This window comes from Anastrepha obliqua, chromosome 1 (genome assembly GCF_027943255.1).
Source record: "Anastrepha obliqua isolate idAnaObli1 chromosome 1, idAnaObli1_1.0, whole genome shotgun sequence".
Taxonomy (NCBI): Eukaryota; Metazoa; Arthropoda; class Insecta; order Diptera; family Tephritidae; genus Anastrepha; species Anastrepha obliqua.
In genome coordinates this window covers 62,456,266-62,481,095 of record NC_072892.1, presented here as the reverse complement: position 1 = coordinate 62,481,095, position 24,830 = coordinate 62,456,266, and the positions used below count along the sequence as shown (strand labels likewise).

Sequence of the window (24,830 nt, the reverse complement as noted above, 5' to 3'; positions counted from 1 at the left end):
CGAGCAGGATAAAAATATATAAAAAAGAAAACATTCAGAAAAAAGGAAGAAACACGGGGTGTACCCATAACTTATTATGTGATTTAATGTGGAAGAGTAACATATTTCAACTTTTTCTTTATATTTTTTTAGTTTTAATTTCACTTTTGTACGATTTTTGCATACAAAAAATTATTCGCGGAATATAACGGAACTATTTATACTTTCTTTGATATATTGTGCACTCAACAAGTGATTTTAATCGCGGATAGAGGCACGTGTTGTTAAAAAATAAAATGGAATCTTCGAACGCATATAAAAGGCATATTTTGTATTTTTTCTATAAAAGTGGTAAAAAGGCAACAACTGCTGCTGCAGAAATAAACACTGTTCAGTAACTGTAAGGACTGCGCAAAAGTGGTTTTCAAAATTCCGAAGTGGTAACTGAGACGTGCAGGATGCCCCGCGCACTGGTCGTGGAAGCTGAGCCAAATTTGGCAGTCGATACAATAGCTCAGAGCTTAAATTCATCGCATGGAACAGTTCACAGGCACCTGGTTCAGTTGGGAAAGGTTTCAAAGCTGGGAAAATGGGTTCCGCATAGACTTTCCGTCGCCAACCTTCAGCAGAGAGTGAATGTGTGTTCTCAGCTGCTGCAACGGCTTGAAAATGAAAGTTTTTTAAACCGTATCGTTACTGGTGATGAAAAATGGGTCCTTTATAACAATCCTGTTTGCAAACGCCAATGGTTAGATAAAGATGAAACACCAGAACCGACCCCTAGAGATGGCATTCACTCCAAAAAGATTATCCTGTCTATTTGGTAGGATATGGCCGGTATTGTTTATTATGAACTTCTGGTACCAAACCAGATGATAACTGCAGATTATTATTACCGTCAGCTATCAAACCTGAATGAGGCACTTAACAAAAATCTACCGTCTTTAGTGAATAGACGCAAAGTTTTGTTTCACCCCGACAATGCAAGATCTCATACCGCAAGGCAAACATTAGGCGAGCTGAACGAGCTCGGATGGGACCTAATGCCGCATCCACCATACTCTCCGGATATTGCACCTTGTGATTATCACCTTTTCCGTGGACTTCAATCCCATATGAGTAACAAGAACTACTCCTCAAAAGAAGCTATAAGAAGGGATAACGAAGGGTATTTTGACTCCAAGGACAAAAATTTTTTTGAGTAGGGAATTAAAAATTTGCCTAAACGTTGGGAAGGCAATGTAAATAATGAAGGAAAATATATTATTTATTAATAAATACTTTAAACATATTTTTTATTAATTTAAAAACCCCCTTTCAAAAACGCACGAACTTATGGAGTGACCTGATGTAAATATATATATGTCCTAAGATTATTGATTCGAAATTTCAAGTCGATCAGAGAAAAATTTAAGAAGTTATGGGTAAAAAAAATGTATAAAGACTGAAGAAAAATTCAGGAAGTTATGAACAGAAAATATTTAAGAAGATCAGAGGAAAACTCAAGAAATTATAAAAGGAAAAAGTTTAAGAAAATCGAAGAAAAATTCAAGTAGTTATCAGTAGAAAAAATTTAAGAAGTTATGAGTAGAAAGACTTTAAGGAAACCGAAGAAAATTTTAAGAAGTTATGAGTATTTGAACGTCCGCTAGTCCAGGTCAAATTTCTATGCCTGCTCAATTTTAAGGCGTATTTCCAAAACTTTTTACTTTTGAAGTCTGTGTGGGTTTAACTCAAATTCTGCTAAGCCAATCATTCAGAAATTTTGATTTCTTCTGCTTTTCTTACTCACACATTAACAAATCAGTCGGCCGTTTTTAGCGAAAATTGGGTAAGTCTTATCTAAATCCTTTTTGGCCATTTCAGTTAACTTTAGAGTGCTTGTTGCTGGATTATTTATCACTTGGCGCACTAACTACTGACACTCTTTCTCTATGAAAGTTTTATTTAAGGCTTATCGTCTCTTACTTGCCATACGATTTTCATGCATAAAGCGTTCAATAATGCGCTGAACTGTTGACGAATTTTAATGTACAATTTCAACTATTTTACCATGCGATATTCCTTTTTTGAAATGCTCCAGAACTAACTCATGATTTTCTATCGAAGTAAGGGGTCCTATGGTTAAAATAAAAAAAACGTACATAAAATTTAATATATCTCTATATCAAACAGGCCCTACCCGTTTGTTGAAACTTGCGCCAGAAATAGCGGTAAATTTAACTGTATCATTGAAACTGCGGCGTGAATTCTCTTCTGTTTGGGGTTTTTTTTTTGCCTTACAATGAAATGAGTGGACACTTTTTGTATTTTATATTGAAAAATGAAATAAAGCAAAATATTCGGAAACTCCATTTTCCGATTTTCGCAAAATATTGTGAAATATAGAACACTTAACGAAAAATCGTATCTGTATCAAATAAGGCGCGAGTGACTGTATATTAATCTCGAAGCTGGACTCCAGATGTTCAAAAATTATAGCAAGAAAATTAAATTATAATATAATATTTGTTTGAGAGTTGTTCGAGAGCCATTTGTTGCCATATGACTTGACTTAAATTACCGAATGGGTTGCTAAATATGTAACCATGTTTGCATATTTTATTTAAACAACATTTTTTTCTTTCATTTTATTTCTACACGTGTTCGCAAATTAAGTGAGTCAACATTTTGGCGCTCATATGAATTTACACGATTTTCTGTTAAATAATTCTGTTTACATAGATTTGCATATATTTTTAACTATTTGTTGTTTTTTTCTTACCAATTTATCTTCACGTTTGATTTATGTCTATTTTTAAAACATGCAAAGTAAAATGACAAATGACATTCGATATGCTACGGCTCGTTTCTAAAGCTGGTTGGTTGGCTGTTAATGGTGAAGGAAGGAACGCTGGCGAAGCTAAAGCCACCTGAAGCGAGCTTAACTAATGAAATTGAGATGGATGGAAAAATATCAACATATTTCTGTTGAATTTATTTTATGTAAATTTATTTACTGCATGAGATACTACAAAGAAGTTTCATTTTGTACATAACTTCATAAAGATTCTTTGGGCGCATACACTGTGCCGAATTGGTTCACCTCTCATGAATTCAGAGCTATGACTAGTTACTTCTCATTTGAGCAATTGGTGGCTTCTACACGGTCATACACTAAGAGGCGCAAAGATAGAAATGTCCTTCCTTGTTAATACGAAACTATCAAAAATCAGCGCAAATTTTGAAATATTTAAAACTTGTACTTTGAAAATTCTGAAAAAAATCCTTGAAGTGTTGATGAAAATATGTTGGATTTGTAAACTGTTGTACAAAGCGTGAAAACTTGAGCTATATGTATTTTGGTATAATTTGAATTAAGTTTTTATTTAAAAAAAAATTGAATAAAAACATTATAAAGAAAATTGAATAAAAACATTATAAAGAAAAACAATTTTTAAATAAATAAAAAATACAAAAAAATTAATAAAGAATAAATTCAAAATTATTTCTTTAATAAATTAAAAATACAAAAAAAACATAAATAAATTACCAAAAATTTGTTACATATCGCGCTGCTATAATTGTGGTCTATGAGTATTCTAGAGGATCACCCAAGTCCAAACTAACCCTCAGTTCAATTCGAATTAGTGAGTTATTGCGTTAGAAGCTGTAGTCGGCATACAACGACACGATCGTACTATTTAATGTTCTTTAACTCTTAACCCTAATCTTTTACTCTTTTAATATTTCTCGAGACAGATGTCGATGCTTGTAACATACGCAGCCAAATGGTCTCCAATCGGTGAAAACGTACTACTTTTAAACCAGTATAAATTTCACTACTTCCCCCTCAGGATTGTAAATTTTCATTTCGTCTTTAATTTTTACTATCATTGTTCTTTATTTCATTTCATTCTATGTTTAACGCTGAATAACTTCAGAATCACTATACTGTTTGAGATAAAATTCGCTCGGTTAGAAGATACTTTTTTATGTCACAAGTTATTTTGAAGTTACAATAAAGCATGAAAACATGAGAAGGCTGTTTAAAATAGCTTTAAAAAAATTATGCGAGTAAATAAATTTCTATTAAAAAAAATAGTTAAAAAAATTAAGCATTATTTTATGATTCGCGTATACAGGGAGAAATATTAAAAAGTATTTCGTCACTAAATATTTCTGTAAAATCATCAAATAATTATAAAAACAGTGAAGGTCAAAATAACAGCAGCGCAACATACGTTAGATTTTGACTGTTATTTTTTTTATTTAGCTTCTTTTTTTATAAGAATTGAATTAGTTATTAAAAAATGCCATATAATTCACACCTTCAAACTTTGTACAAGACATGAAAAAGCTCGACAAATTTTCACATCTTTCTCAGAATTTCACACCATTTTTTCACAATTAAAACAAAAAATTCTTGTCATGCAGTTTTGTTATCCATTCAATTTCGTTATAAGCTGCGCACATTAAACATTTGTTTGACGGTGTTATGCATTTCTCTTATATACCGAGTTCCCAACATTTTTTATATGCCTTGCACAAATAAGCAAATGCACAACGCAAAAAAAATTTTCAAATATCAATGGAAAGTTGCAGCTACTACAAATTTGCATCAATCATACAAAAATTAAATGGGCTATAAAACTGCGTACCAAGAATTAAAGAATAGAAGAAAATGTAATTCTAAAAAATTTTGTTAAATAAAAATTGATAAATTGATCATTTTCTTTAATTTTTTTAAATTTTGTGCAAAGTTTACAATTTAAGTTTTGTGGTTATTTTTTGTTATATTAACTACATTTTTTATGAAAAAAGGAATAAAAAAATAAACTTTAGAGTAAACTGCGTACCTAGAAATAAAATAAAGAAAAAAATTTAAGGGGACAGATACCTGTAAACGGCCATATTTTCCCTGATTTTCATTAAAATTATTTAAAATGAAAAGGTCAATATATTTTTTTCAAAATTGACATACAGTTTATTTATACGTTAAAATAATATACTTTTTTTTATTTTAATCATATAAAATGGCGGATGTACACTCAATTCTTCCAGGAAGGTCGCAGCGGGGCTTCTCAATCGGCGTGCATTGTAGCATCAGCGTCACTGACCTGAATACAAACAACCGAAATTTTTTTTGTTTATTAATGTCTAATTTCTATATTAATTAAAAAAAATTCGCGTAATAAAATGCTTAAAAAAAATGAGTTTTAGGGCGAATTTTCCTACTACTTTTGCTTCGAAAAAATAATTTGTTCGAAAAACTTTTTTTGTTTATTAACGTCATAATTTCTATATTAATTAAAAAAAATTTGCGTAATAAAATGCTTAAAAAAAAATGAATTTTAGGACGAATTTTTCTACTATTTTTCCTTCGAAAAAATTATTTTTTCGAAAAATTTTCAAAAACTTGTAAATTCACATAGAAAGTAATATCATAAAAAAGATGTTTGCAAAATTTCAGGGAGATTGGTCAATAACTTTTCGAGTTATCGTGTACGCCAATTCGAAAAATATAGTTTTGAGAAAAACGTGTCTAAAGTTTGAATACAACGTAACTATACCTCTCCCAACGCTCGAGCGCAAAGAATAGAATCGTTACGGTTGACGATCTATAATATAAGAAATTCTTAAATTTAGGTTCTACAATTTTTTTGGCATATTCCTAAAGGATTATATTAGCATTTTATAAAAAAAATTTTTTTTTGTCGAAATTTTGCTGGTATCTATCTCCTTAATTTAAAAAAATTTTAAATTAGAAAATTTAGCAAAATTTTGATAACTTAAATTTTATTAAAATTTTTAAGTCGATAAATGTTTAAATTTTTTAAAATTTTGTGCAAAGTTTGAAATTTTATTATTTAATTATTTAAAAAAAGGAATAAAAAAGATGTAGTCAAACTTGGCAATATCTCGCTCTACTAAAATTTTGGACACCACTGTACTTACAATGAATTATAGCAAGTAACAAGACGCAGTCACAATTGATGGCATTTGCTAGCATATCAAACCATATTCGGCCCAAATACTGTTATATCGCTTTGTTGTGCGCTGGGTGCACAGGAAAAAAATCAACAATCCAAGTATGCAATGATTTTTTGCTCCTACTATCAGCCAAAATTATTGGCGCCACACATTGGAAGAGGAACTCGACCAAACATCTAGCGAAGGAAAGGTGATTTCAAAAGTGAAATTATTCGAACTTATTAAGAAAATGGTCTCGATCTTTAATAACAATCCATTACAAAATTCGTATATTTTTTCGGCAAATAATCGTCCGAAAAAGTTGGCAATTCAAAGGTTGTTGGGAAAATGTGAACAAACTGGTTCTGTCAAGGATAAATAAAGGGCAGGCGGACCAAAAACTGGACTTTCTGTTGAGAATGTAGCTGCCATTGCACAAAGTGTTGCTGAACAAACTTCAAACTCGATATCTCGACGTTCTCCACAATTAGGCATTAATAAATCGACTATTTGTCGGACTTTACCTGTAGACGTGCGATGGTCATGGTGCACTATTTAATGGTGCCATTTTTCACATAATACGGCCTCACAAGTTTTTCACAATTATATTGTAATTCTTAAGATCCATATTTTGAATAAACAAATAAAATAAAAATAGAGAAACCTGAAAGAATATAAATTTTTGCTTGTTTTATTTTAAAACAACATCGAGGCGTTACTTTTGAAAGACCCTTCATACATAATTCAAGGTCACAATACTCGGTTCAATTACGCAACTTATCTAGTGTCCATTACATGGCGCCACACATTACTTTTTTCTATAATACAGGGTGGCTGATGAATTTTGCTACATTAAGAAACTCAAATAACTTTTTTTTAGTGTATGAAATTCATTTATTTTTTTTCAAGTTGAAGGTCATTAAATTTTATTAAATGTAGCTTAACTAGTTTTAAAAATAATTGAATTTAAATGCCCCCCATGCTCGTTGACACAAGTGCGGCATCTTAGTAAAAAGTTGTTCATTGCTGCTTTGAGAGTTGCGACAGGAATAGCCGCAATTGTTGCCCGAATGGATTGTTTTAGTTCATCCAAATTTGTTGGCTTTGTTTTATAAACTTCTTGTTTACATAAACCCCACAAGAAAAAGTCAGGTGCAGTAAGATTAGGCGACTTGGGGGGCCAACGAAATTCGGAGTTTCTTGAAATCAGTTTATTGGGAAATTTTCGTCGCAACTCTGTCATAACAATCTGGGCTATATGAGACGTTGCCCCATCTTGTTGAAGCCACACAGAGTTGAAAGGAATTCTCTTTCGGCGTAGTTCTGGATAGAAAAATTCTTTCAGCATTTTCAAATAACGGTCTCCAGTAACCGTAACGGTGTGACCATTTTCTTCAAAAAAATAAGTCCCGACAATACAGCGTGAAGAAACCGCACACCACACTGTCACGCGAAGAGGATGCAATTCCGTCTCGTGGAGTATCTGTGGGTTAGAAGTACTCCATATTCGACAATTTTGTTTGTTCACATTGCCGTTTAAATCGAAATGGGCCTCATCAGACATGAAAAGGCAGTTTAACATGTTTTGGTCTTCTTCCACCATTTGCAGGATCTTCTGGCAAAATTCCAAGCGAATCGGCAAGTCTGCTGCATTCAGTTTGTTAACCATTTGAATTTTGTAGGGAAATAAGTATAAATCTTTGTGCATTATTGTTTGCAAAGACTGTCGGCTGACACCAAGTTGAGCAGATAAGCTTCTTGTTGAAACCCTTGGATTGCTTTGTATAGCTGCAGCTACAGCAGCGATCGTTTCCTCCGTCCGAACTGGTGGGTTTCGATGATAAGGCCTTCTTGCGACTGTTCCTTGCTCAGCAAAATTATTCACCAGTCTCATTATGGTCCATCTGCTCGGGGGATCGCCGCCAAACATCCGACCGTACTCTCTCTGTACCAAAACTACGGACTCCAGTGCGTGATAGCGGCGGACTATCCAAATTCTTGTTTGCGTGTCCCAGTTATCCATTTTAATAAATTTTAAAGATCAATCTGCAAATTAAAACAAAAATGGTACAGATAACTTAAAAAGAAAAAAAGTTATTCAATTTTTTTTTGGTAGCGGCTTTCATCAGCCACCCTGTATTTAGTTTTTTTGACAAGACCTTAGCTTTATTATGGTACTAATTTGTATTATTTGAAGCTTATCTCGAAATTTTATTTTTATTGTCAATTAAAGCGGCAAAATTAATTTCGTTTGTCGTCGTTTAAGCCTAACCTACAAAATATTAACGTGCCTATAACAGTTCATATGTTCGTATGTTCATTCATGATGTGTAAATATTTACTCCATCGAATATCATCAAAGTAAGCCGCCTCTGAGTCATAACATTTACGACTTCCGCCTTCGTAAAGCGTAAATTAACTTATGTAAATTAACTGAAGCGTTACATAGTTAGCTTGCGCCACTTTCATTCATTCATAGGTATATTCGGCGAGATTTGAAGTTTAATTAGGCGCTCGTGTAAAAACTAATAATTTTCAAGCGCGTTAACCCCAATTTCGGCAACGAAAATCCACTATAGTTTACTATTAATATTACAATTTTATTGACTACAACACCGCACATTCGTATGAAATCACAATCAGTGAGCCGAAATAATTAATACGATTTAACACTTCTCCCCTGCTTGCCGCTAGCACCACTATCCACTTGCGCTGCTTGACTAGGTATATTTTAATCTGCGCTCTAATTGCTTATGATTGTTGTAATTATTTTGAGTATTTTTATTATTGCCACTTTTGTGTCAAATTGCTTGTCCGTTTTGTGTTATTGATGCTGTTGCTGTTACTGTTGTTGTTACGTGCGCTTACTGTTGTTGTTACGACAGCGCTTTTATTGCCAACACAATAATACAGACGGCATTGTTGTTGTGCCTTTGTGGTTAAATTTGTGAGCGAATGATAATAATAAAATTTTCTCAAGTGTCTGTTCTATGTCTGTCTGTATGTATATCTCGCACTCAAAGCTCATCTCAGCTCACTGCGGGTAATAAATTAATTTAAATAGTCTTTAATTTAATTATTTACATCGGAATGTCTGATATTTTGCATACATACATACATATATATTTTGTATTTTTGTCAGCTGCTATGAAAATTTGACGCTTACGGGAAGTCACTGTTGGAAAAATTTATGTAAATAAATGTTTTTTTTTTTTTAATATTTCAATTAATGATTGGTCTGCGCAATGCCATTTAAATGTCGTTATTGAGGTTAAAGATACAAGTAGTTGACGTCTTCATATCATTTCCATTTGTTATTACTTAGTAGTCGAATTGGCTTATCACAAATTAATCTGATATTTCACAGATTTTGTAAGTAATATTTGGCACGAATCAGAGAATTCGAGCATTCGTTATATGGTGGAAATGCAGAAGACCGCCAGCAAGGAAAAAAGTGTGAGAACTCAAAGCGATTTTTGAGCCACTTGTAACTTCCGCTTTCTTATATGGAAATTTAATGGGCTATAAAACTGCATACTCAAAATTTGAGTAAATATTCTGATTTAAAAGTGTGAGATATATATATATATATATAATTGGCGTGTACACCCGTTTTGGGTGTTTGGCCGAGCTCATCCTCCTATTTATGTGAGCGTCTTCATGTTGTTCTACAAATGGAGGGACCTACAGTTTCAAGCCGGCTCCGAACGAAGTTATTTTTATGAGGAGCTTTTTCATGGCAGAAATACACTCGGAGGTTTGCCATTGTCTGCCGAGGGGCGACCGCTATTAGAAAAATGTTTTTCTTAATTTTGGTGTTTCGCCGAGATTCGAACCCACGTTCTATGTGAATTCCGAATGGTAGTCGTGCACCAACCCATTTGGCTACGGCGGTTGCCAAGTGTGAGATATACATGGAAATTTGTTGAAAGTATACCTCGTAAATTTTACTAGCACACTGCCTTAAACACCGTGCGGGACTTGCAACAACTCCACTAAGAATTTCGAACATTTCTAATTTTGTTCATATTAAATAACTAATAGGAACATAGAGGGAAAAGAAATTGTTGATGAGCTTGCCAGGAAGGGGTCGATTGAATTGGTCTCAGAAAATTTCTACCCGGTCATCAGCAACCCCCTGATTATTGTTAAAGGTGGATTGCATAGTTTATTTCTCAGAAAAGTGCTGAACAGATAGAGCTCCATATCTGCGGGTGCTATTTCGAAAACGTTCAATAGACGAATAGTTCTGGGGACTCCACGAAAAAGCAGATGAACTGGCAAGAGGGAAATCTGCCATGAAAAACATTCTTGCAGAATCGGTATTCACAGCACTGGGTGACCACCTACAGATGGTGGACGATGAAAGGACGGGACTTTTAGAGACTCACAGCAGTGCAATGTCGAAGAACAAACAATCAAAATGGATATCCCTCACAACACACACTGTCACAGTTATAAACATCCTGGGAAAAAGGAAACAACCATCCATTTCCTCTGTGATTGACATGCCGTATGGAAGGAGAGAATGTCAGCCCTGGGCGAACCACTGTTCGAGAGTCTCGAGTAACTGAGATTCTGTATAAGTCACCACTTTAACAAACCAGCCAACGTCATTCAATTTCCACACTCGTAGCTGTGTTTACCGGTCATTTGCCGATTGGAGCACACGCAGAAAATCTAGGTTTACCATTTAACCCCGTTTGCAGAAGCTGTGGAGACCTTTCAGAAAAGAAGTCTGTTGAGCACTTTCTTTGTAAATGTCCAGGCTTGGCAGCCAGATTAAGATCACTAGTTGCTTCTTTCTCCGACAGCCTAGGGCAGTGCGACAACATAAGTCCCACAAACCTTTTCCGTTATATCATCAGCTCTGGTTGGCTGTAGTTATCTGCCCGTTGGAGGTCTCAAAATGGAACTAAAATGGCACTTTAGTGCTATTTGGGCAGTGCTCGACTGATTATTCAACCATTTCGCCTGCCTACCTAACTAGAAGGGAAATGTAAAATAGAAATGCGAATCTGGAATTTTAAAGAAGATTCTACTCTTTTTAATCAGATATAAAAGTGATTGCCGTGAAATTTACGAGGTTTCTAGAGTTAAATTTACACAAAGTTTAAAACTTGGTTTTATATGTTTTTTGTAAAAAAATGAACTATATTAAAAAAAAATTATATATTAAAAACGATTGACATAAAACAATTATCAAAACTCGTCAATAATTCCCGGTGCAATATTATTATTTAGCCCAGTATAATTTGAAGACTTTTATTTAATGTATTTATATATCTCCTAATACAGTATGAGCCTAAGTAACTAGACCACATTTACATGACCATGAGCAGCACAGTATGACTGGCAAACTGATTAGATATGATTTCGCGAGATAGTTTCTCCGTTCAAAGAAAATATTTGAAGTCTTCTGCGCATTCAAGGGAGCTTCTAAGGCAGGGAAGCCGGGATTCTCGATGGTGGTGTAGTTCTTAACAGAACACTATCAATGGCGAGCCACTATTATTGCTGCATAACTGGGGAATGTTGATTGAGAATCATGTCAATTGCTCCGCTTTCGCAAGATGCGATTAAGGCATTTTCACCACACCCGAGGACTCTACAATATTTTCCCTTGTATAATAAATAAGAGCAAAAGTATTAAATTTAATGGAAATAAATATTAGAGAAAAAATTAGAAAAGTTCGAATAGCTCGGGGATCTGGCATGCATTTCATTAAATGTCCTATATATTCACATATTTTATATTTCAGTCTTTGAATGAAACTGGGAGCTTATATTATCCTATGATTTACTCCCCGTTTATTAAAATTTTACGATTCCATGCCTTCGTACAAATTGCGTATGTTTCCAATTAATATTCGGTATCCCAAAATATGAAATACCATCAATTAACCATCAGCAATGCCGCTGCAAAGTATTTGTTTTGTTATTATTTCGAGGACTTGATGAGGCCGCCATAACTCAATGAGTTGGTGCATGAGTATAATTCGGTAGTAAAGTAGAGGCTCAAAACCTTGGGCATAAAACACCAAACTATAAAAAGAGTTTTTTATTAGCGGTCGTCCAAGGATGCAAATCTCCGAATGCATTTCTGTTATGAAAAAGGTCCTCATAGAAACCATCGGCCGTTCGGAGGCGACATAAAACCACAGGTCCGCACAAATCGCAGCAGAAGCTCGGCCAAACATTCAGTAAAGGGTTTATATATGTATTACGCAATCTTAATCTATTGATTTCTTATTGTCTACAGACTTCTTTTTCTCTTTGTTATATTCGGCCTATTGGTACATTTCTGTATTATACTATACTTACTTTTTATCTATCAGATATAAATAGTCAGTTCGAGCTTTCTTTGTCGACTTTATGATATACGATGAGCATGAAGGATTCGTGGACTTTGAGAAAGCTTTATCTGGGATGCACTACAGCGACGGGAGTGCCAAATAAAATATCCAAAATTATTGGAGTCCAACACTTTAAGCTCACATGTAGAGTGCTACATAATGATGCTCTTTTCGAGCCTATTGAATCTGTAGCAGGCGTCAAACAAGGCTGAGTACTAATAATACTATAAGTATTAATAGTCATTGACGATATACTAAGCAATGCTCTCGATACCAACTCAGAAAGGAGAATTCTTTGGAATTCAAGGAATTTTTGGAACATCTAGGCGATCTTGACTAGGCCAATGGTATCGCTCCCTCGTCACGGCATAGCAGACACATACAGAGCAAATTTAATTACTTAAGCTTCCTAGATAAAAACGTGGGACTACAGATCAATGTCAAGAAAACCAAAACCATGGAAATCAACACCTTGCACCAGAACACAACTTATGGAGAATCCATCGATAATGTCAACAACTTCACCTATCTAGGAAGCCAAATCACACTGGAGGGTGTAGTAATAGATGATATTGATACCAGAACCAGCAAAGCCAAGCAGACTTTGTAAGCCTCAAAAAAATTTAATTTTCTAAATAATAGCTGAGGATGTGCATCGTTGTATGGCTGCGAAACGTGGATCGTAGACGAACTTCTTGATCGAGGCACACAAAAACCAAGAGGCATTGAAATACGAGAACAGGAATGGAAGTGGATTGGATATACACTGCGCAAGCCAGTGACTGACAAATGGAATAGCACTTGACTGGAACCTGCAAAGATAACGGCGCAGGGGACGTCCTAAAGGATCTTGATGAAGTAGCCTTAATGAGAAACTCTCAGAAATCGAGGAATTCCTTACAAGGACTCAAATTAAGAAGGCAAAACCGGTGATCTAGCAACTAAGTAATAATGGAAGATACACAAAATATGCGTAGCTTATACTCCGGCAATGTTTGCCTTTTTTCTTTCTTTTTCAAACGCGCTTCTGCAAGAGCAAACTTTTACATTTATCAACATTATTGATGGACGTCATCTCAATCCACCGACTTCGATCATGTCTCGTCTTCAATTGACTCTCTATCTTGCATAAATGGATCATGCCACCTACACACTGCCTTTCCTGGACAAGAATATACGTTAAAAGATGACATCTCTTCCATAAGGCTCTGCAATTTTTTTCTTTCGCTAGTGGGAAACTTGTGTGGAACGAAACTCCATTTTCTGACTGTTATTTTTTTTATTACATACAAAAACTTTCAAAACTTAGTATTTACCGTTGTATTGACTCGCCCAATAATGCTTACGACTCAAACATTAGCCCTTCCATCTCTAACCAGTCCATTCCCCGAACTTTTCGACCTTCCTACGTATGACGAAAGTACTTAGATTTTTCGAAGAAATTTAATGCAATAACTTTATTGTTAAATCGTAAAAACGGCAGTTGTAAGTGCCAATACGTTTTGGCGCATTACAATAGGCGTCAAGGCAATGAAAACACTGTTAATTCTAAGGGGAATAATATAAAACATAATGGACTTTAGTGATGCTTAGAATACGTGATTAGGCCATATAAATCGTGAATTTAGCTAGAAGAAATGTGTACAAGTGCTATGATAAACTCACGAATTTACAACCATGTGGACACTTATTCTACAAACAGATAAAAAAGAAAAAAATTTAAAACTATTTGTGAAGTTAAGATATCAGATATGGTATATTTAATATGGAAAAATGTGCAACGAGCAGCTTTGAATTTGCTTAAAACTGCTCTAACTGTTTATTTTTAGCATACTCATATGACTCACATTCTCGCATAAGCACGCTCACCTCTTACTTAATATTTTCCGTTAAAATATAAATAAATAATTAAAACAATTATCACCACTTACCTCGTTAGTGGACCGGGTGATTCGCTAACAGCTTTCAAAGAACGTCTTAGTTGTTTATGGAATGAGCCAAGTAGAGATCCTTTGCGGGTTAATTGTGATTTGCTTTCACCACCAACACTGTCGGCTGGTGGATTGCCTCCACCGCCACCGCCACCACTGTCGCCACCACCATCCGCGCTACTCAGGTTACTGCAATTGCCTTTCAAGCGCTCGAGTGGCAGTGGACTGCTATCTTTGGTGCTGCGCTTTTGAAAATCCACCTCGGAAATACGTGCTGTTTTCACAATGGCTGCATTATTGCCAAGGCTGTCCTTATCGTCGAGCAATTTTGTCCAGGCATGTTCGCCAATATTCTCCGCTGTATCGCCAATCATTTCGGGTTTTTGTTTTCGGTGTTCGTTATAAATAGCTTTGTTATTTGAAGTGATGCTGTTTGTGGCAAGTTTGAGATTCTTTGCAGGTGGATAGTTAAAATATATGTATATATTTTTTAAATATTTTATTTAACGCATTTTCTTAATTTAGGTTATTGGCACATTTTGTTTACCATATTTAAATTTTAAATTTTTTTTTTTTTTGCTCTTTGGTTTTTACGCTTAAGTGGACTATGTGGCTTGAGATATGGCCTGCTGAAGTTGAATTCGGTGAACTGTGAAAAAATTAAAGAAAGAGAAAAATTATTAGATTTAGATTGGAAGTGAAGCAAATTAAAATTAAAAAAAGGAGCGTAAAGCAAGTTTTTTGCTGAAGCTAAGAAAAGCATAGAGTAATGATCTAATCTTTGTACAACAGCCCATAATCATTATTTATTGATTCATGATTATTTGGATAATGCAGTCTACTAAGGGGAAAATAAGACAGCCTCGCTATTTCATAGTAAGTTTAGGCAAGAAGTAAACCAATGACAGAGTTATACTCGTACATTGAATCGCATGATGAACGAGGACAAAACGAAGTACCTCCTTTCATCAAACAAACAGTCGGCGCACTCGGTACCCATGTCACTGTTGACAGGTATGATTTCAAGATTGTAAGACACTTCGCTTATTTAGGAACCAGCATTAACTCCGATAACAATGTCAGCCTGGAAATCCAACGTAGAATCTCTCTTGCCAACAAGTACTACTTTGGACTAAGGAGACAAATGAGTAGCGCGACGAACAAATCTAGCACTGTACACGTTCTATCGTATGGCGCAGAAGCTTAGACGATGACAATATCCTATGAGGTGTCCCCTGGAGTGTTTGAGAGAAAGATTCTGCGTAAGATTTTTGGACCTTTGTACTTTGGTGATGGGAAATATCGCAGGCGATGGAACAATGAGCTATATGAGCTTCACGACGGCATAGACATAGACAAGGGTAACGCCTCCTCTGCGTTGGATAGATCAAATGGAAAATGTCTTAGTTTCACTTGGTGTGTCAAACTGGCGCCGAGACACGAGCGTTTCTTAGCACGAAAAAGAAACGACTAGCGCGTTTTGTTAAACTCGCCCAAAAGCGCGTAAGCGGTTATCGTGCGCCGAAAGGAGGAGAAGAAGGTAATACGTGATCAATCATTTAGATAACTAACTCGTAATCCATTGCACATCACTTAACAGCACCTTGATCAAAAAGTTCCCAGAATATATTCAGAAAATTCAAAATACAAATTTTTCCTCAAAAGTGTTATTATCGCCTTCAAAGTACTCCCTATCAACTGGAACGCACTTACAGGTATGCCAGCGTTTGATCCAACTCTCGAAATATTTCTAGGACCCTATTTTCCATTACTTCCTATCGGCTGTTAAAACGCTTTCCTCGTAATGGTTGATTGATTCGATCAAACAGAAAGAAAACGCGGATAGCCATATCAGGCTGATGGCTGTTGGCTGATATTCGTTGCGTTCTTTGTCAAAACATGTGTTCTTTATAAGGCAGCCCTTTTTTGAAAATTAAGAAATAGAACCTTTTAAAAAAATATTTTGTAGGAAAAGTTATGGCCTTTTCAACAAGTCTCCAGTAATATAAATCAGATCAGCAAATTTTGACTTATTTAAGGTTTTAGCGCCTCTTTATAAGGACTTTTTTGATCTTTGCCACCTCCTTGGGTAAGTAGGTAAGTGAAATCGTTGAAGTATCAGTCTGACACTCCTCAAGTAGCTATAAAGCGCCGTTTTGCTACCATTTGAGACCTTCAACTGGCAGATATTTACAGCCAACCAGAGCTGTAAAAAAAATTTTTTTAAATTGTTCTAAGACCATTTCTGTAAATTTGGCCCATCTTCATAATTTGAAAGAAATCGGGGACCACGTTACAGAAGCTGGTTTCCTTTACTTTGGCATGGCTGTATACTCGTAAAAAAGGGCACCAAAATATTAGAACAAATTTCAAACATTAACAACGTTTTGAAAAAATATTTCTCTGTTTTAAGTCAACTTTTATTTCTTGTCTTAATTATCTTTAAGTTCCCCTGAATGCCCAGTGAGCAGACTTCCTACTAGGCCTGTTACACATAGGTTGCCGAATGCATTGCATAGCCTTGCCGAATTTTTCGTTTGGTTCGTAAGAAAGTAAAGATAATAGTAGAGTCTGAGTACAGTTAAATCGTGCAATCGCCTAACGCCCAATGCCTTGTGAAAATAAGCTTGCCTGGATATAATTGGCACATTTACTAGAATAGTGTCATAATCCTAAAAAGAAAACAAAAATTGAAAGATCTATAAGTAAGCAAATTTGACTGTTTCATTAGATTGAACATTACTAAGTTGAAATTTTTAAATACGGAATGCTCGATATTTCTTTTTGGTTTAGGACAACCGTTCAGGATATGGCACGGCATTAAATTGAATAAAAAAAAACACTTCTGTTAGGTGTTTGGCTGAGCTACTCCTCCTATGTGCGTCGGGCATCTTCATGTTGTTCCACAAATGGAAGGACTTAAAGTTTTAAGTCAACTCCGAATAGCAAATGATTTTTTATGAGTAGCTTTTTTATGGCAGAAATACACTCGGTAGTTTGCCATTACCTAACGAGGGCCAACGCTATTATTTCATATCATTTTGCCACTTTGGATTATTTACAAAAAATCACTGTAACATATTTTGTAGGCCCTTTCGCTTATTCTCATTGAGATTCATAAAAAAAAATCATCGAAAATTAAATCACAAGCCCGCAACGAACATTCAAACAACACTATATTCCACTAGTGCTGCCATAAACTGATTTTTGAAAGAAAAAAATATTAATTGTATATTAAAAAATAAAATTGTTTCTATTCACATTTCAGAATCGAGCACTCTGAAAGAAAGAAAGACCCTGTACATCTATACTATTCCTATTAAAAAAAACGAATAGTCTAACGATTAATATTATTGGAAAAGCAGAAGCATTTATTTAACACACACACACGCGCATAGGTTTTTACTCGCTTAACGATGCGAATTTGCAATAAAAATACACGTTAACCGGCTCGACCCCACACACCAACTATATACATGGATGTGTATGTATGTAAGCATTTACAGCCAGTTGCCTTTTCCCAGACATGCCTTTAGATTAATATTAAATACAAATATATTTTCCCAGCATTAATTCCGACGCTAGTCACTTGTCATTGGCATATCTTTGACAAATTCCTTAATTCGACTGTCAAAGTGACATGAATTTTTTAAATGACCAAGCAAAGAATCCACATTTTCCCACTTATGAAACCAAATACTTAAAAGCAATGCGGTGTGCACACGTACATATAAACGAATATAAGAATTTATTTATTTTTATTTATAAGAAAGTGACCGACTCTTCTCAAATCGAGCGCAAAGTTATTGGCAGGTTGTCCACTCGATAAACATTCACCTCAAACGCATCTAATTAGACAAGGTGTTTTTTTAAGATACTGTGTTTTTTTTGTAAACATAACGAAAATATGATGTTTAATAGTGTGAATCAGTGAGTTCCTGGAAATTAAAAAAGATGGCAGATATTTTAGTGGTCAAGAAACATCTTTCGAAAGAACACACACCGATTTTTGTACTGATCTATAAAATATTTGATATAAAAGCTGTCTGGGGGTAGATTTAAAAAAAGCTCAATTAAAAAATAATTATATATATTGTACATAATTGGAGTGTACACCCTTTTTGAGTGATTGGCCGAGCTCCTCCTCCTATTTGTGATGTGCATTTTGATCCTTTTCCACAAATGGAGGGACCACAGTTTCAAGCCGACTCCGAACGGCAGATATTTTTTATGAGGAGCTTTTCATGGCAGAAATTCACTCGGAGGTTTGCCATTGCCTGCCGAGGGGCGTCCGCTTTTAGAAAACACTTTTTCTTCGTTTTGATGCTTCACCGAGATTCGAACCTACGTTCTCACTGAATTCTGATTGGTAGTCATGCACCAAGCCATTCGGCTACTAATAATTTCAATAACTAAAGTATTTCCTCTAAATGTTGTTCGCTATGTTATTTGAAACTCCGTACGCCGCACTCCGCGTCACTCGCTGGAGAAGTGATGTCGGGATGCAACTAACCTAACGAACTATGTGGCTAAATAAACTGATGTCTTGTCCTACCGACTGTCGCAGATCCTCCTGTCATTAAGCAGAAGGAACTGTAAGCAGCTGGTTGGACTGATGACAGACCACTTTCTATGGGTGAAGTACACGGGAAAGGTAGGGAGCTCAGACAGTGTACTCTGCCCAGCATGTGGAGAGACGGCAGACCACTTTCTATGCGTCTGCCCGGCTTTCGATCGAATCAGGCTTGAGATCTTTGGCACTGATGTGTTAAGAAGCCCAGATTTCTTCGGAGATCAGATGGATTTAAAGAAAATTATAACGGAAACACGAGTGCAGTTCAATGGACTTAATCTTGTTTGAGTGCTATACTTGCAAGTTTTCTCGACACAAAAAAATTATCTGGCTAAATAAATCGCTTGAATGACGACGCTAGTGCGATCCCCTCCCAGCTTATACATTCAGCAGTTAGAAAAAAACATCTAATTCTGCTACCGGACATCCTGTACGAGTACTATTGTTTTTCGTGGACACATCCACTTCTTCCTTACACAATATTCGCAGTATTTTTCATGCTAAATTTTTTATATAGTTCATTTTGTTGAAAAAACCTTCTAAATCAAATTTCCAAACTGTAAAAACAATTAAAAATGATTTAACAAATTTCAAAAACTTATAAAAATTTTCAATTTTGTTATCACAATATGCAGCATTTTTTAATCACAATATGGGTATGCAGTTTTATTGGCCATCAATTTTAGTACAATAAACTTTAATCTTTAAGTTGCTCAAAATGTGCGCCGATTTTAGTATTTTTACCGGTGTTCGCTGCAGAGCATTTCCTGCCATATAAAAGACTCCCAAGTGCTTGCATGAATTAAAATTGTTATAAAAACTAGATTTGCACTTTCAAAAAGTCAAATTTTATAAGAATCAACAAGTTTTCAATAGCACTCAAATATTTTTTTTTTTTTAATTATACAATTTGTTTTTAACTTACAGTTTTGGTTTCAGCTTTCAACTACCAGTAGAAAAAGAAACAAACACCAAACTCAAAAAGCACTAAATTTATTGCGAAGAGCAAAGGGTTGGCAACACAGCACAACTGCACGAATATGACGTCACGCATTCAATCTTGTTTCTCTCATTCTTACCTGGCTGGTAAGTGCTGTTTAAAATTAAAAGATAAATTAGAAAATCCCTCAAAATTTTGACAAAAAATTATACTATTTTCAAATTATATTTTAATATTTTAAAAATTTTGTTTATTTCATTTATAAAAACTTTTTCTATTTACTTGCCTAGAACTATAGTAAAAGCTGTTCCCAAAAAACTTGACAATTTTCAACTTCACTCACATTTCAAGGTAACTCCTTTACATTTCTATACGTGGAAATAACTTCAATTTCTATGCAAACCCTTGGCTAAAGTTCACTTGGTATATTTTCATTGTCATTTATTAAATGCATTAGAAAACGTGTAATATTTTCATTGCCAATAGTTTTGTTGTTCTGAATGTTATTGGAATTTGTTGTCTTTGTTTTACACATGAAATTCTAACTTTTGTTGCCAAGTTGTTTATTGTGTAAATACCCTGCAGGGAAAGGCGAAAGTAATATGGAAACATTTTAATCAATAAATAAAACTAGTTATTCAATTTAGAATTTTTTTGTCTTTTTTTTTAATTTTAGGAATTATTTTTACGCCACTGGAGAGCTGAAAATTTTGACAAGCAAAATAGGTAATTTTTGTTTAATTACTGAAAGTAGAAAAAATTTCAAAAATTTCTTAAAAACATTTAAGCAGCTGCGCAATAAACGAGTTTCGAGCGAGTATCGAGCTACTCACACTGCTCGATACCCAGGTATCTAGTGCTTTAGTAGATACTGATGAATACATTAGAAAAATACAAAAATTAATTAATATTTGTGTAGCCGAATGAGTTGTTGCGTGACTACCATCCGGAATTCGAAGAACGTCGGTTCGAGTCTCCGTGAAACATCAAAAATTAAGAAAAACATTTTTCTACTAGCGGTCGCCCCTCGACAGGCAATAGCAAACATCTGAGTGTATATTTGCCATTAAAATGATCATCATAAAAAATATCTGCAGTTCGGAGTCGACTTAAAACTATAGTCCCTCCAAAAAAATAATTCACAATTATTTTAAATTTGTAAGTTGAATTTGGATGCGCTTAATTGTATTGTTTTCTCGATCTACTTATTTACTTTTTCACTGTTTTGTATTTACAAAGAGCCTCTTCTCGACTCTTCTCAACACTTTTCTTCAAGACTTAAAAGTAAATATACGAAGTTATAATATATTTAGACTTACTACCTTTACAATTTTATCTGGGTAATATTGTAGTTTTAAGTTACTTTATTTATTTTAGTTACTTCCGTTCTGAAGATGTTTTATAAAAGTCTTAAAGTCTTATATATACACCCACATATCTTAAATAAATAAATAAAAATTAATTCCTATTGGTAGAGTAACACAAAAACTGAGAGCGTAGTAACATGGGAGAGAGAGAAGAGCTGTAAAATTGCTGCTAAAAGAAATTTGTTCGCTGTCCAATGCATGTAAATTGTCAAACACAAACGTAAACAAAACCATTTAGTTGAAAACATTTTGCCAATGTCAAGTTTATAAATAAATAGTAAAAACGTGAAAAAATTAAATATTGCTGATGATATGGAAAATCTGAATACTTGAGTGCGTAAACTCAATTTTATTCATAAATTTTTAAATTTTGGGATTACACCAACTGAACTATAATTTGAATAAAGTAAATAATAGCAAAAACTCTATCAGCTGTTTATACGGAAATTTTTACTGGCTTTCTGTGCATTTAAGTTTCCTGATATTCTTTTTATATTTTTCTGTTCCTTCAATGCGACGAATTTTTGCTGTAAAATATAATGAACAAATCAATTTTTATAAGTTGTATTATTATCTATTAATAGTATTATGAATTCGCACACTGAAACTAATTTTAGTGCTTTTTGTATGACCTAAAATAAAGAAGGTAAGGGGAGAAATGTATGGCGATCCCTAAAATCCTTTGCATATCTACGCTGGAAAGCTAAATTGCTATAAGCCGTTGGAATCAAAAAGCAAACATAATTTATAGAAATGAAGCTATTATCAAAGACAATACCTAGGTCGAAAAAGTGTTAAACTGTGTCAAGCTGATTATTTAATAAACTGTATAAAAACGCATAATATTTGAAGATTTAGATTTATTAGTGTGACTCCCCCTAGAGAGACTGTGGGACGGGCACGAACTTTTACGAAAAAGTTTAAGATCATCGACATATAAGTACAATAAGAAATTGGAATATTTCATACAGGTCCCAATATCATTGATAAACAGAGCAAACAGAAGAGAGCTATGGAATATTCCCTATGGAACATTATTGTAGTGTAAGACTCGAGCTTTAATTTCAATATAAGTTGAAGTTGCTAGAGCGTCAGGTTTTTGAGAGAAATAAAAACTCATTTTTAGGTGATTTTAACTCCCACTTTTCTCAAAGCCATGATGCCATTATCACTGTCTAGGAAATACTGCAAAATATTGGTTGGAGCAGTGACGGGACACTATCTCACCCGACATTACGCCGCCAAAATGGGATTAGTCCAGAGCGATGCGTTTAACACATGCATCGAAGCGAAAGCTAGGGGTACTTTAAAACATCTACCTTGGCTCTGCCCTGCTCTCTGTAGGGCTCGACAAATGTGGCTAGGATCAACATATTTTTCATCCTTAAAGGATATTGCAGGCAAAAGGCTAAACGGCATGATAAAACTTGAGAAGACATGCATTACGGATTATTTTAAAATGATATCTTTTACATCTAAATGAGATCTTTTTACAAATCTTTTTTTTTAGTGTTGGCTGCCTAACCTAACCATGCCATGATGGAGAACTATTGAACCTCCGAATCGTGTACATTACTAAAAATTACATCGGAAACCAGTCCCATAAAGAAACTTAAAATTTGTAAATCTCTGTGTATATCAATATGTGCCACAGCTTCATATCATTTAACGAGCCAGTCAGGCTTTGAACCAGCATTACACAAATTAATGAACTAATAAAAATAAAAATGTAGCCAGACCGTCAAAAATGTTATAAATTTTCTTGCGAAGGCGAATACAACAACATACTTGGCAGATATCAGGTAGCATTCTTATATAATCAAAACTCTTTTCGCTTAAATTTTCTGCTCATTTCATTCATATTATTTGAAAAGTTTCGAAATTTTTTTTTATTTGGCAAAAAACTCTCGGCAACTGCGGCCAGTCATAGCATATAGCCGATTTGAAGAATTTTATAAGAATCGCAAGACTTTGGGAATAAATACAAGCTTTATTTTGTGATAAAAGCAGCTACTCGTGTAAAATGATACCAGTGCAGAGAATCCCTCTGTCACAAAGAAAAAGGTGTCTACCTACGAACGGAACGTCCTTAACGCAGAATACTCGTACTTCCATAACGCTCGATTGCGAAAACGAAATCGATTTTTAAACAAGTATGTAAAAATTCAGCCGAGTCTGCTTTTGTCATGTGTTAAAAAATCATAACGGTTTCTATTTATTATTAACAGTATTTCATTATCTTATGTATTAAATTATTTGTACTCAAAAAGGAGTAATAAATTGCGAGTAGTAGTGGTTAGTAGCCAAAACAAATTTAAAATAAAAGTGTTTCAAAAAAGTGAAAATTCTTATAGTAAACATTTACGGAATTGTTGTGGAAAACGTTATTTTGATTAAAAGAGATCGAGTGCAAGTCAAAAAACGTAAACAACGTAAGCGTCCGAAGCAATCAGAGCATGCATTTTACCTTTGAACGAGCACCAACTGTGTGTTTTATAGTTTAACTTTTGATAATTTTGTCCTTTATTATACGAGGTGGCGCAAAAGTAACCTTGCGATGTTTTTTGGCTCTAATTAAAAAAAAAATGAAAAACTTTAATTCTTCTTGTGGATTATTTTTATTTGGTCTTTTAATTTTTTTTACATCAAGTCGAGAATATGATGTGATGTAAATGGCCGCCGCCACAATTGATTGCCATTTGAGCCCTTTTTATGGCATTTTCCATCGCTTCCGGCGATAGGTCCTCACATTCTTGACGGATATTGTATTTAAGAGCTGCAAGAGTCTGAGGCTTTTTGACATAAACCCGCGAATTCAAAAAGCCCCACAAAAAGAAGTCTGGAGCGGTCAAATCAGGCGAGCTTGCTGGCCAGTTCAAATCGCCAAAACGGGAGATTGGGCACCCGGGAAATGCATCCTTCAGCATATCGGTTGTGGCATGTGCAGTGTGTGCCGTTGCACCGTCCTGATGGAACCACATGTGTTCCAATCCCAATTCATCAAGTTGCGGCAAAAATATCTCGTTGATCATTGCTCTGTAGCACTCACCATTCACAGTAACCGTTTGGCCCGCGACGTCTTCGAAGAAAAAAGGTCCGATGACTCATCCAGCGAAAACAGCACACCATACAGTCACTTTGAGCGGGTGTAATGGCTCTTCGTGGGTTATACGCGGATTTTCAGTGCCCCAGAAGCGTAAATTTTGCTTATTTGCGTACCCGCTAAGATGGAAATGGGCCTCATCACTCATGATTATTTTTGATGTAAAATCATCTTCCTCTTGGTGGGGATTAAGGATGGCTTGAGCGTATGTTAGACGCGATTGGCGGTCAGCAGCTAACAGCTGATGCACCGTCTGGACTTTGTACGGAAACATCTTCAAATCTTGTATCAAAATTCGCTGTAAAGACCGTCGACTGATACCCATTTGCGTGACACGTCGTCTGGTCGATGTCGATGGCGCTTCCATAACATCTTAGGCTACAGCAGCAATATTCTCTGCAGAACGGCTACTCCGGGGTCTTCTACGCCTGGCAGCATCTCGTGTTGTGCCAGTCTCTTCGAGGCGTGCGGCTAAACGTCGCAGTGTTTCACCAGTAGGCGTTGGACGGCGAGGAAATCTGCGACGAAATTCACGATGTGCCAAAGTCACCGACCGATTATTGGTCAAATAAATAATCAGCAATATTCCGCGCTCTGGAGCAGTGTAGCGTAATATTGTTTATTAACGT

The 24,830-nt window shown here is 35.0% G+C and overlaps 1 long non-coding RNA gene across 1 annotated transcript in view; it reads right to left on the bottom strand.

Moving 5' to 3' along the window:
• Nucleotides 1–14,787: 14,787 nt before the first annotated feature.
• LOC129253079 (uncharacterized) overlaps nt 14,788–24,830 on the bottom strand; it is a 54,258-nt gene continuing 44,215 nt past the window's right edge. Inside the window, exon 3 of the long non-coding RNA XR_008583695.1 lies at nt 14,788–14,867. This is a non-coding gene — a long non-coding RNA (uncharacterized LOC129253079). The remainder of the gene's footprint in view (nt 14,868–24,830) is intronic.